The 12,719-nt window shown below is 35.8% G+C and overlaps 1 protein-coding gene across 3 annotated transcripts in view; it reads right to left on the bottom strand.

Annotated features, from left to right (window-relative positions):
* The window catches only part of LOC131063878 (uncharacterized), a 49,659-nt gene extending 38,414 nt beyond the window's left edge, over positions 1–11,245 (bottom strand). Inside the window, exons 1-2 of one of the 3 annotated variants that reach the window (XM_057997845.2) lie at positions 11,060–11,245; positions 5,779–5,931 (exon numbers count right to left, since the gene is read on the bottom strand). The gene's annotated coding sequence lies outside the window, so the exon portion shown is untranslated. The remainder of the gene's footprint in view (positions 1–5,778; positions 5,932–11,059) is intronic. The other 2 variants (XM_057997838.2, XM_057997831.2) reach the window with 2 other exon arrangements.
* Between the last annotated feature and the right edge of the window lie 1,474 nt (positions 11,246–12,719).

Genomic DNA, 12,719 nt, shown 5'->3' with positions numbered 1-12,719 from the left:
TCAAATATCAAGGAAGACAATTGATAAAGAAAGATAAAAGCATCTGCAAGACTGCAACAATCGGTAAAAAAGGACACAAATATAGATCAAGGAAAGACCCTTGCTGAACAGCAAATACAAACTGGATCAGGCCTATAATAAATCAGATCAAGACTCATTATATCAGACAGATAATAACATTGATAATTATCTTTGTGGGCAAATTCTACAGGGAAACCAGAAGGAGACATTACACAATCTAAAGTCAAGATTATTCAAGCCATGCAACATACACCTTAGCACCTCAAAAAGCACCCTATTCTTACATTCAAATGACCCATTTTTTTTGGTGAAGTACATGATATTATATAATATTCTAATGAAAGATCTCATGTTCCTTGCAAAAGTTACCAGTCATTGCTCATATATTCTCCAAAATCATCACAATGGATAACCTTGATAATTTTCCCACACTAATCTTAAATCATTGCTTTTGACAAAAAATCCCAAGAACATCATTCTTCACTCCCAGAATACCTTTCTAGTGTAGTCGTGAATGAATGTGAGAATGTACTTTGCACCACCATATGAAGAAATGCTAATTGCACACAAATCTGAATGAACTAACTCCAACAATGAAGATGCTCAATGTGCCTTTCCCATTTAAATGGATCTCTATGATATTTTCCAAACATTCAACCATTGCATACTCCACTAGGAGACAAAAGAGGTGAAGGAAATCCTTACACATGAAGTGAAGTGATCCATAGTTCAAATATCCCATGTGCAAATGCTACAGTTTGTTGCCATCGTAAGCCTTAGCAACACTTTTCATTCCTTTTGTGGTTCAACTATATATTTGTCAAGTTTTTAGAGATTAGCCTCCCCATAGCAAAAATCTTGTTGTCATCCTTCATGTCCTTGATGAAAACCTTATCCCCATTGAATTCTACTTTTGTACCCCTCTCACGGGATAATTGTTCTCCAAGACAAGTTTATGTCCACTTTGAAACACAGTAAACATCTCATATATGGGTTTGTGCTTCACATCTCCGGTCCCTTGACATGAAGACCCTCATCATTTGTTGTTCAAATGACCATATCACAAAATGAATATTCCTCCAGAGACATGTTGAGAAGCACTTGACCAACCATGTGAAGTACTCCAAACAATTAACCTTTCTTGTGAAATTTAGATGAACAAGCACCAAACATTCAAAGAATCATTTTCCACATATAAGGGCCTTCAAAAAAAATTTACAAGTCCTTCAACTTCATCAAGCATGAGTCTTCCATATGATTAGTTTTCCCACGATAGTCACACTTCAACTAATAGTTAGATACTTTCTTCTAGACATTGTCAAATTTGTCTTTGTTTTCATGCTTTCCTTGAGACTTGCCTTCTTCCTTTGGAGATAGAACCTTGCTTTGACTAACTATGCCAATGCCTCTATCCACCTCATCTTGAATAAGCGCTTGAAGTCTCCTTAGGATAAAAGCTCTTTGATGGGCCCAAGCTTCAAAATGGTTTTCAAATTGGGCTCCAAATGCCCATAGCTAAAAGGTAAATTGTTAGAGATGTCCTCAACAACTTCCTTTTTTGCAATATTTTTCCATTTACAACCTTGATTATGGATTCCAACTGATATACCTAATTGAAGAGTCCACTCACATATCCAAAACCTTGAATCTCATCAAAGTCAACACATCATGAAACTTCCCAATCTTCTCATTTGAAATCTTTCCATGCAACTCTTCTAATTTGACCAACAAATCTCTTGGTTCAAATATATGCTCTTGCCACAAATTCAATATATGGACATGTGTTCATGACAATGTAAACCCATGTTGTCTCCTTATGCTCAACACTTGGTTTCTTAGTGGTTGTCTACTCAATGCAATATCCATGATTATTAAAAATCAAGGTCAACTCCATTTATAAGTCTTTGTCAAGGATCTTCAAGTAAGCCCCCTTTAAGAGATGGAAACATCTATGTCATGATAGGAGCAATTTAGAACCTCTTGAAAATTTACTTTGCAAGGTCAAGTGGATATAGACTACACAATTGATTATTGCTTGAATATAAACAAAATTGCTTTTAATATGATGCACTCTCTGTATTGAGAAGAGACAATTAGGTCAATGAATGAGTTGCCAAAATGATACAAAAGTCTAGGCTATGAAAAAATTTCATAACACCCTTAAGGCTAAAGAAAGAGACATTATTGACAGAACATCATAAATAATTCAAGCTTCATGGCATATTTCAAGGCTTTCTATCATTTGCAATGGATGCAAGTAAGTCAAAAGAATGGACCATTAAACAATGTGATCATAAAGTGCCCAAACAAGGCAATGTTCTTGAATTTAGTTGAACGCAAGTTTGATGACAAAGATACTTTATTATCAATATTATAGTTGAAGCATTTAAGTCCCTAGGGCCAAAAAACATTGTCCAGGTCATCATGGGTAATTGTCATGTCCTCATTTTTCGAACAGATTCAAAGCCTATATCTATGTCTCAAAGACTAAAGGGGAGATTTAGTAGAGAATAAGCTAATAATAGTTTATTATAACTTATCAAGTTGTTTGAAAAATGCCTGAGTGGACACTTAATTTATTATTATTACCTTGGACCAAAAAGTAAATAAAAAGCATGAAGTGAAAATATTGAATATTCAAATAAAACAAATATTATTTAATAATTAAAAATAAAAAGGGGTGAATATTCAAAATAGAAGTAATTTTAATTACATTTTAAGATTGCTAGAAAAAGAAAAAAAAATGGAGGAAAAGCAATTCATTCAATCATTTTGCCAAATTTCATAAACCCTTGTGCAAAGCTCTGGTTCAACATTTCCTATGAGGACGAAAACCCTATTACATCTTCAGGAATTGTACGACAAAAACCCTCTAATCTCATGAGTTGGATTTATCCAGAAGTCAAATTTGTGCTTCAACTAAATCTACAAGTTTTCAAGAAGAATCAAGCCATTTCATTCTTCCAGCCGTACCTACAACAATTCTCAAGGATTTTCTTTAGGGCGGTGGGTTTCTCATACCATCCAAAACACAAATAAACTTTTTAAAAGAGGATCACAAGTCAAATTTTGAAGTATGATGTGCGCAGAGCTGGCCAGTAGGGAAATTTCAAAAGGAGGATCAAAATTGTGTTTGTGAATTTGTTAGGGCTATGGGACCCATTGCTAACCTAGCGCCACCTTTTGCATTGCCTAGGCATTTAAAGAGTATTTCAAAAATTAACCAAACCAAATAAGAGGCATCGATTTTTTAAACATGTTAGCACCAGATATACGGATTAAGAGAAGCAAATCATGGGCATCAACCTAGCCACCGCATACTTGTGTTGGCTGAATTTCCTTGCAGGTTTCAAACTTCCTCCAAAGATCGAAGTTATTTTGGCTTGTATTTTTGGTAGTTGGCACTACCAAATTCAATGCAGCAAATAAGAGTCAAGGAACATGGGATCTGCTGAGTGCAAGGGGATCAGTACCACAGTTCAGCACACCAACTCTTCACTAGCTTTTTCCTCAAAATCTCCACCATTGCATTCCATTGAGTGATGTGGCAAGGAAAAGGTAATTTTGATGTGTTTTTGTTGTGTCCTACACTATCAAAAGTGATTGTTGGTTTAAGGGAGACACATGAATCACCAAAAAAGGGACATGGGGTCGACCTACAAATCAAGAATTTATTTCTATTTTTTAGACCAGCTCCACTCACTTGGGTGATGTCATCACCAGGTCAGCTGCAACACTTGAATAGTGCAATTCTTAATTGTTGAAGTTATAGCTGTGATAGAGATCTAAGATTCATGCTATCTCTGGTCTTCTTCTATACTTTATGTTCCCAGGTTGATGCCGTGTTCGTATTCATATATTTTTTCATGTTCGAGAGATGCTCTGTTGGTTCGGAGTATTACCTGAGCATATCTATTTCCTCTCCGACGTCTCTCATTTATTTCATATCGCAATCTTCTATATTATTATTTTGTCTTCGTCTTGGTGGCTTCTGTTACCTTTATCTATCTTGTACCCTTTCGATGGCTTCCGTTTTCCTTTTGAAATTCTTCATCGTATATCTGAAAGCTATGGTGGCTGTCGGTGAGATATGTATGTGGCTGTCGGTGACTTTTCCTCTACCATCGTGGAGTCTTTTTCACATGCTATCCGATTCATTATATAGATCACTCTTCTATTTTGGTTGAGCTCCTTCTTCTTCTGCAGATTGATAATCATATTGCTGGCTTATCATTTTTGTCTTGTAGCAAGTCAAAAGTGATTTGTATGGATTCTGTCAGAACAGTAATATTATATGTTTTCTGTGTTCAGAGTTTTCAGACTTAATGAAGTCTTATAGAATGTATATGAGATGTATCGTTTGACTTCTTTGTCATGATTGATTTGTAGGTTGTGATTGATAGTAACCTGAAACTATCAATAATTGTATTCATTTTCAGAGATATAATAAAATTCATTGAGTGGGCTGGGTTTTTCACCCTCAGGTGGAGGGTTTTCCCAGGATAAGTTTCTTGTGTTTGTGTTGTTCTTAAGTTTAGTTTTCTGCTATCCATTTATTCTGGTTCAAATTTAACATTAATCAGGTTCTCTCTATGATATTCAAATCTCATTAGATAATAGTTGAACATTTTATTTTGCATTGTCTTGTGAATGATTTCATTCAAATTAGTATTAAATTCAATACTTTTTGTTAATTCAAATTATTATTTAAAAAAAGTATATATCAAAACTTGGAAAACGAAAAAAGATCAGACCAATAGTGGTGCACACAAAAATAATTTTTTCAATACTTGTCAAGGAATGCCTAGAAAGGTATATTTCAGAGGTAACCAAACATATAACTGCCAGCTATGGGAAAAACAAATTGTGAGAAGTACTCAGATCTGGTTTGTGCAAGGAGGTGACAAGGAATTATCATAGGAAAAGGAGGAAAGATCCAGATCAGCCGAAAATAATTGCAGGTCAGCAAAACACAGAGGTACCTCAAAAAGATGAGGTGATAGTTCAGAATAATGATGATCCAGATGATGTCTGATTTAAGAGGTTTGTCCAGGGATAGAAACGAGTGGCAGATATGATGCCACAGTTGGTCTCAAGTTCAACTATGGAAAATAACAATATATTGAGGGCACACAGCAGTGAAGTCAGCTCCTCAAGAGTAAACATTCACCAGGACAACTAAAGGCCAATTATAGGTTCTTCTTTGAGGCCTTTGCAACCTAATTTTTTTCATAGGGAGGAGATAGTTGTGGAGCCAAAAATTCAAGCTTCCATTGTTGATGACATAGTGGCCAGTTACGAGGAGTGTTGACTCCTACCACTTGAAATTAAGGAAACCATGACACTCACGAATTATATAAGCTTGAAGAAAAACAAGGGTGGACAGAGAGCAGAAACAAGGCAATAGACAAACCCACAAGATCTCAAACATGCATTGGGAAAGTTGACCCTTCCCACTTTTGATGGATCAAACAAGTGTACTACACACTCCTAGATTCAAAAACAAGAGACATTTTTATCATTGAAAACCATGACAAAGGACAAGGCCATCAAATTCGCCAATCTTCATCTCAAGGGTAGTGCACAAGAGAGATGGTACCACGAGCTGATCACTTTAGGACACTGTCACATTCATTCATATGCGGAGTTCAATAACAACTTAATTGAAGATCCACTTTCGAAAGCTAGCTCAGCTTAGACAATCACATACAGTTGATTCCTATGTAGCTGATTTTCAAAGATTGTCATTTATGGTACCTGATGTTTCAGAGAGGAAGATAGTGGTTTTATTTGAGGGCTTAACTGAACCTCTTAAAGGATTGGTGAGAGCCTTCAATCTTGCATCTCTATAGGAGGCCATCAAGAAGGCTTTGGATCTTGAAACTTCAGCTAACAAGGGTAGATTTTAGCCTGCAGGAAAATAGAGATCAGCACATTCCAAGCAATCAAAATCAGCACCTTATTGACAGCGTTTGACAAAGAATTATGGACAACAGAAAGCCATTAAACAGAATAAGCCATTGCAACAAAGTTATCAAAACAAAGAATCCTAAATTCACCAAGGAAATTGAAACAAGGAACAAACTCCATAGAAAGAAACTTTGCTTTACATGTAGTGTTGGAATCACCGCTGCCGTTACACCAAAAGCTCGAGCTATCAATGAACGGGAGAGCGGCCAGAGACAAGGATCCACGGGAGAGCGGCCAGAAGCCATGTCGCGAATCCCAAGGAGGTGCTGACCGACTTTCCTACAATCCCCCCCCTCAGCACCGACTGGGGTTCCGCGAACTTCTTTAAGGAGACCACAGGGTGACCTCCTGGGATTCGAACCCGTAACCCAGCGCTCTGATACCATGTAGAGAGCCTGAGAATTGGGCCACAGGTGTCTTCCGAGGAGACAAGTGCATTATATTGAATTATTATCCAATGAGGAGGAAGAAATGGAAAAGCATTGAAGAGTCTGGAAAAGTGGAAGTTATTGTACAGGAAAAGATCCCCAGTAGAACCCATGCTACACTTCTAGGTGCACTTTGTATCATCCATTTAGAGTCCAAGGACAGTGAAAGGACATAATGTGACAGTGTTGATGGATGGTGGGGCGACCCACAACTTCATTCATGAGAACTTCATAACACAGATAAAACTACCAATAGAGAGCTTTCAGGGATTCAATATTACTATGGCAAATGGATTCACAATACCATGCACTAGGTGGATCAGAGGGTTAGACATTTGATTGGGTACACGCCAAGTCACTAATGATTTCTATGTAGTAGGTATGGGTGAAACAAATATGGTTTTGGGGGTAGAGAGGTTCCATTCACTTGGAGAATTCTCACATAAATTCATAGCAATGGAATTGAAATTCTATCATAATGGCAAGGAGGTTGTACTCTGTGGTATGACCAATGATGTACCTACTTCAATGACAGCTAAGGATGTGGAGAGAGTTTCCTGTAAAGGAAAAGTAGAGTGGGAAGCTCATGGTTATATGCAGGGTATATCTCCATCCAATAATAAGAGATCGTATCATGTGAATAGTCAGCTTATTGTGGGCAAGCAGGTAATGGAAAATTTTGATTGGTCTCGAGTAGATTCTGTATTCGAGCATTTTCCAAGGAAACCAGTGTTTGCATGTACAGAGACAAATCAGCAAGAAGATTGGGTGCAACAACAGAGTAAAGTGATTTGTAATACTTTTCAACTAATCCACTTTTTGAAGTGGAGCTCTAGGACAATCATGTTAAAGGGCCTGTACATGAGAAAGGTGCTACACCGGGTAGTGATGATGCTTTTGAGTTCACTGATATTTTCAAACCAGTAATTGAAGGTACGCCATTTGATTACCCTCTAGATTATAGTTCAAGGAAAGGGCAAAGAGTTGTCCTCCATTCATAGATCACATTTTGCTTGACGAGATGGTAGCATTTCTCTCCTTTTGTGTTGACTCTAATTCAGTCTCATCTCTTCACAATGGTACTAGTCAAGAGCTGGACCTATATGGGCAAGATGGTATATTTTGGAGGAGATCGTTTGACAGGTCTGCAACTTCTTACTGTGCCAGATTGATGTAGCAAAATTAAGGTAAAGAGTTTCTGAGAATAATTTGGGATCCTAGTATTTGCATATTGGTTTAGTTGGGAAGAGTCGACAGATTGAGCTTGCAATTGTTGAGGGCAAGCAATTTTAGGAAGGGCGGATTGTAATGTGCCCATTTTTCAAACAAAGTCAAAGCAGAGAAATTGAAGCTTATCTCTATGTCTTGAAGACTAAAGGGAAGATTTATAGGAGAATAAGATAATAATAATTAATTAAGTTGTCAAAAAAACACTAAGTGGACAGATAAATTATTATTATTACCTTGGGCCAAAAAGAATTGAAGCACATGTGGTTTCATCCATTCTATGAAACATAATAGGTTGGCAGACAATTAAACAAGGGACCTTGTATATGTCCAATCCAATCTTCATCTCCTATCTTATTCCTTCACAAGCTAAAGAAGAAACCTAGCAGACTTTGATATGTGTAACCTGAAATAAGTGAAATTGAAGTATCCATAAATGCATTAATACATCTCAATCCCATTGTTGAGGATTATGACACAACACCTGGATTCTCTTATTCTGAAAGTATGGTTGATGGTTATACAATACTTGTACTTAATCTACCTATCTCAGCTCTCCACATGATCTTAATGATGTGGAGCTCCAATTTCAAGAGACTACTGATAACAGTTTTTATAGCATTTGAATCGAAGTATTTGTTTTGATGACAAATTTACATCTATAAATATAAACATTTTGGAAAATAGTAATATATATATATAGACACACACACACCCGTGTGCATGTTACATACATGGCATAAAAAATTTATGAATATCATATCAATATTAGGGTCCTTGTAATAGATTTATTAGTATCCAAGAATATATCCATATCCATGTCGATGCAACTCTATGTCAAGTACTTGACAGAAAGTCACTAAAACTCTGCAAGTACTCACTAGAAACTTACCTCCCAGGTTTCTGGCAAAATTACTTGCACAAAACTTCTGGCTTGTAAGTATTTGGGGGTTCCTAGCAATTTTTAGAGCTATGAAGTAAACAAATCTTGGATAATTTTATGAATAGCATATCCATATTAGGGTCCTTGTAATAGATCTATTAGTATCCAAGAATATATCCATATCCATATCCATGCAACTCTACGTCAAGTACTTGACAGAAAGTCACTAAAACTCTGCAAGTACTCACTAGAAATTTACCTCCCAGGTTTCTGGCAAAATTGCACAGAACTTCTGGCTTGTAAGTATTTGAGAGTTCCTAGCAATTTATAGAGCTATTAGGTAAACAAATATTCGATAACATAATTATACACACAACAAAACAAAACAGCTGGAATCCTTAATCTTGACATGAGCAAGGTTCAAGATAAGGTTAAGTGATCCATCTAAAAGTCATCAAAAAATATGGCTTCACTAAAAGCTTGTTTGCAATCGGGTAAGATGCTACTTAACAGCCAAATATTGTCCATTCTGGCCAATGGTATCCAACAGGTTTCTTTAAAAAATTCAAAAATTCAGGTAATAACACAGTGCCTTCTTATATCCTCCCCCAAGTGTTCATTTAATGGCTGAGGCATTTGGGAAGTACTAGGCAATGGCTAGCAATTTTAACAATAACTTCACAATGTGGAGAATTTTACCCACCTTCAATATGTAGATGACACACAGTTGATTGGGTGCACTTCCATGACTGAGACATAAAACATTCAGGAAATATTACTTGGGTATCAGAGGGAAACAGTACATTTAATAATGCAAAGAAATCCAAAATCTTTTTCTTGACTTTTAACCTGGATCAGCATACTAGGCCATGGAGGATTTTGGGTTTAAATCCAAGTGCTCAACCCAGCATTTATCTAAATATCACCATCTTTACAGGAAGAAACTCCACAGATCTTGGGAGAAAACTTATCAACAGTTTTCAATTAAGGCTCAGTAACTGGAAGAGTAAATGATTATCCTTTGCTGGAAATTTGCAGGTTTAAAGGCAGCTTTGCAGCATTTTCCTACACGTAATCTCTATGCTAAAAGCCCCCAGAAGAAATTATAGCAGCAACCTAACATTTTCCGAGAAAGTTTATAAGGCTAGGAACTGATGATAAATTCAACAATCCATTATTCATCTGACACTGTGTGTAGGCAACATAAATGGAGCAGACCATGACGGAGGTTGATATCTTTGTCTGATAATGCACTTAAAGTAAAATTGCTTTGAGGATGTCTATTCAGAACAAGATGGATTATTGAACCAGAAACATGAGGAGCAAATAACTATAAAATGAAGGGTGTAGTTTGCTAGCAAATGATGCCATGCCCCAGGGCTCAATTATCTGTAACTTTGTCAATTTATGTTTGAAATCCTAGATGTTATCTGAGGTAGAGGGAGATGATAGGTCAAAAATGGAGAAAAACATATTTTTGGGGGATGATTCCTGGGTCCTCTCTCATCCCCCAAGCTAGATAGCAGACTTAGCGTGATTCCCCAGCTTAAACAGATAATTGACAATAGTGTGCAGCCCAGGTCATTCCCCACCTTAAACAGATCACTAGAAACAGCATACATAAGTACTTTAACATGGATCCTGGCAGGGTACCAGATAGAAAGTGAAAAACTCTGCAGTTAACAAATCTGCCTCAACTCGCACCAGGCAAAAATTAAGTACATGGAGTTCTGTCTTCTTACCACATTTCCCATTCCGATGACAAGGATAAAGATTTATGTGCGTTACTAAAACAGGCGAATATAATGTCATCTTTGAATATAACTAGCTCATCTGAAAAATGGGGAAAGCAAATATAGATTTTTCAGAAATGAATATTTGGATCAAAGGAAGTCAGCCAAAAGCAAATGCAAATCTTGTGGTTGGCTGCCCACCCAAATATATTTTATCAAAAGGATATTAGGGGCTCTCAATGTGTGTGCTATGGTATACAATGGATGACATACAAAAACGTTGTGAATTCTCCAGATGTTTGGTGCCATTTATTAAAAGACTTACCTGTACAGGCCATCCTACCAGAAAAAATCTTTAGCTAGAATAAAAAAAGGAAAATGTTCACCAAGCAGACTGCAAGCAGGCAGCTAATAATAAGCCAGGTATATCCCTTATAAAAGCATTGATGCTAACGTGACACACCAAAGAGGATAAAATTGAGGTCGATGAAGCAGTGATGATATAAATATATACAAAGAATGGAGAGGCATATTTGCAGGAAACCAAGTATGATGAATTACATTTTGTTTTCAATTAAAATGGAACAAGCCCAAATTAGGAATTTTTTTAATCCAGTAAATTTGACCCTAAAAAAAACATGTTTAGAAGAATATCGAATCATCGGCACCTACAATTCTTTCAGAATATGACGATAAAGAGAAAGCTTGAATAAGCGCAGATTTTACATACATATATGCGGCTAACAACTGAATTCTGAAGGTTCCTGATTATTTAAGATGAAACAAAAAAATCGTACCCTCCAAACACTGTAGAATGTTAGATTGCAGCGAGCTCTGTACGGATCCGCATCCGCAACTCAAAATTGCTTCGAACAATCGTTACACGGATTGCAGGTGTAACGAGATTGAAACGAGTTTATATACTCTGAATTTCCCAGAGGTTTTACCGTTTCATTCATTTATATATTTCGAACCTTCGCCTTATCCCAAAAACAATAGTTACTCTCTATTTCAAATATAAAACTTTTTATTATAATAATTAATATTAAAAACAATAAATATTTCTTAAGTAAATAATAATTATGGTTTGTGTCACATTAATTGGAATCAATACTAAGCATAGATTTTTTGAAGGCAAATAATAGTGTTGTAATGGTGAAAATTTGTATATTCATGTTATTTTTTGTTTAGTGTAGATTTATTTCAATTCGATTATTTTTTACATATTAATTAGTATATAAATTAATGTATTTTTTATATGAAAGTTGGTAAATAATTTTATTTTATTTTAATTTTATTCATATTTATCTAAAGAGTTAAATGTGATTTCTAATATCTATTATTAAAACTAGGTACAATATATGTCTAGCAAACTACAACCTAATCCTAACACAACAATATTGTAATCCAAGTTAAAATTGAATTGTTAATTATATTTTATGTGTACTCCTCCAAGATCATGGAATGGAATGCACATTTCATAGTTAGGAGTACATGTGGATGGAATACTCTCCTAAACACTTGGCAATCTTGGTTGCAAGGGACATAATGTGAGAGTTTGTGTTGTAAGGTATCATTAAACACATTGCATTTGCATGGAAGTGGTATAGGAGGAACCTATAATGAGGAGTTACATGTGAGGATATTATTTTTGGGATTATCCATTTGAATTTCTAAACGAGGCAAGTTGATGGGCTAGTTTATCTTATGCATGGATTGGTGAGCCTACTTTATCTTATAGTTGGGGTTGTTTTGTCTGAGATTATAATGGGGCATCACTTCTAGAGGGAAAGGTCTTAAACATTTTAGAAAAACTCTTGGAACATTCAAACATGTGGATTGAGGTTACTTACATGTTGATAAATTAGCTCATGGTTTTTGATTAATTGTTTTGAAATACCACTTAGTGCTTTTGTGTCTCGGTTGTCTATATAAGCAAGCACTTAGCTAGTGGTATGTAGTACATGTATGTAGGGTTATGTCGTTAGATTTATTCCACAAGAAAGCGTGTTCACTCTTGTTATTCTTGGTTGTAACATTGTAGCACTATGATGTGAGATACATGGTTGCATGTATTTTTACAACAGGTTTCCAAAGTAAGGATATGTTAGAGGATTAATAATATGTTGAAGAGCGTATCTTTGAAGAAATGGTGAATCTCTCTTGATGTAGCACAAACAAAATTATCATTATGTTGAAGAGCGTATCTTCGAAGAAATGGTGAAACTATCTTGATGTAGAACAAAAAAAATTATCATTATGTTGTAAACATGTTCATTTTTAATATGACAAGTAGAGCTTTAGAGGTTATTTTTTTACTCAAAGGTTTTTCCCATGTTTTTGATTAAGGAAAATCAGGTTTTAAGGGACCCGAAACCCGCTTACATAGCGAAAAGAAAAGCAATAGAGAAACTAGAAAAGTGTTTTTTCCCATGTTATATATGGTATTATGTGTGT

The sequence above is a fragment of the Cryptomeria japonica genome, chromosome 3, assembly GCF_030272615.1.
Source record: "Cryptomeria japonica chromosome 3, Sugi_1.0, whole genome shotgun sequence".
Taxonomy (NCBI): Eukaryota; Viridiplantae; Streptophyta; class Pinopsida; order Cupressales; family Cupressaceae; genus Cryptomeria; species Cryptomeria japonica.
Note: the sequence above shows the minus strand (reverse complement) of the source record. Positions and strands in the feature narration are given on the sequence as shown.